This window comes from Octodon degus, unplaced genomic scaffold, assembly GCF_000260255.1.
Source record: "Octodon degus isolate 3935 unplaced genomic scaffold, OctDeg1.0 scaffold00075, whole genome shotgun sequence".
In the NCBI taxonomy this organism is placed as follows: domain Eukaryota; kingdom Metazoa; phylum Chordata; class Mammalia; order Rodentia; family Octodontidae; genus Octodon; species Octodon degus.
Genome location: NW_004524651.1, coordinates 1,283,453 through 1,285,286, shown reverse-complemented (window position 1 = coordinate 1,285,286; position 1,834 = coordinate 1,283,453).

Genomic DNA, 1,834 nt, shown 5'->3' with positions numbered 1-1,834 from the left:
ACAACATAAAATCAAATTCTGAAAGGAGATATTTTCTCAAGGTATTTCTGCATACATAATTTGGATATCACAAGATTTTAAAATCATACAGCCCAGGCCTGTTATTTAATCTATAAGTCCAAAAAATTAAGGAATGCAAAAAATCTTCCCAAAATGTATTTCAGACTTCAAAAGACAGTCACTTTGTAATTCTAAGATAGAAATGATTAGTGTTCACACTGAAGCCTGATACACTGCTATCACTGCTGTGAATTCTAAAAGCACACACACCCATCTCCAGTCTGGTTCCCAGGTTTCACCTCCTCTATTCAGGTGCTTTGAAAGCCTCTAGAGAAGGAGTTAATTTTAAAAATTAAACAATAGTGCTTTTAGTTAAGATCTGCTGACCTCAAAAAGGATCCTAGGGGGCCAGGGAGACAGCTCAGTAGAATAAGAGCTTGCCTGGCAAGCACAGGGTCCTGAGTTCAATCCCCAGTACTGAAAAAAAAAAAAAAAAAAAAAAGGATCCTAGGTATTGTGTAAGAGATTCACAATCAAACTCTGACCTACTCCAAATATACTCAAAAAAAGAGACATCAGTTGGCCGATGGCCTTGGACACTACCTTGAAGTAAAAGGTCTCATCCTGTCCTGGAATGCTCAGGAAACTGAATAGCTGTGTTTTCTCTATAGCACACAATTTCTTGAGTTACACTACTTACTAAACCCAGTAATTCCATAAAGTTTTACTTTTACCTTGAAAGGAATAACGAGGCAAGGTGCTACATGCCCCAAGTCCCAGAACTTGGGTGGCTGAGGCAGGGAGGATTCCTGCAAGTTGGAGAATCAGCCTGCACTACACTTACATAGTAAGTTCAAGATCAGCCTGAACTACACAGTGAGACCTTGTCTCAAAAAACAAACAAGCGAACATAATAAATGAAGCTGAAGCCAAGGGTAAAACACCCTGAGCCGCGGAGCCACTGGGTGACCTATCCCAACTGCCTCTCCGAAATAGTTTTGCTCTGTGCTTCCTCCCAACCTAGCACCTCGGAGTTCACCCTGATACCAGATGTGAGCTCTTCCACAAGCCCACACATCTGGGGACCTCTCCCTCCGCCTTCAACAGACAGACAGACACACACGCACACGAGCGCGCGCGCACATTCACCAACACGCACACACGCACAGGGAAAGGGTTCTTGCTCAGCCTACATAGGAAAGGCAGATTCTTCCACCCACAGGGGTCCTTCTGCCTCCCCGCTGTGCCATCGCATCCTCCCTGAAGGGAACCAGGGGCCAAAGGACACAGAACGCCCAAAGGCTCGCTCTTGCATCCCGACCAGGTTTCACCAGAAGCACTCACAACCTCAGACACCCCCAAACTCACGCCTCACGGTCTTTTCTTTACACAGAGCAGTGCGGAGCCGGTACCCGCGGCTATGAAACCTAGGAAAAGCCACCGAAGGGCTCGGGAAACAGTCCTGTCGCCGGCTAATTGTGACAGGGGAAATTCGGCTATCCTGTGGTTCTGTCTCCGCTTCCCGGGACGTCAACAAGAAGGTGGTAAGATGCAACCCGCACTCTTGATCTTCCAAAGAGAGTTCGTGTGCACATAAGATTTTTTTCAACAAAAAGAAGCAACGCCTCTACCCCTTTCTGCCCACTGTCCTTCCCTACGATGCCACGTCCTGAGTCGAGAAATTCAGCAAGCACAGCTGAAACGGGTTCCCAGCAGGCCACGCCAGCACCTCCGCATCGCCTCGTCAGGACCCCGCCAGCGGCGCCCGCGGGCCCGCGGCGGGAGAGGCGGGCGCTCCTCCCGGCTGCACCTGCCGACCGCCGGGCCCCACCGG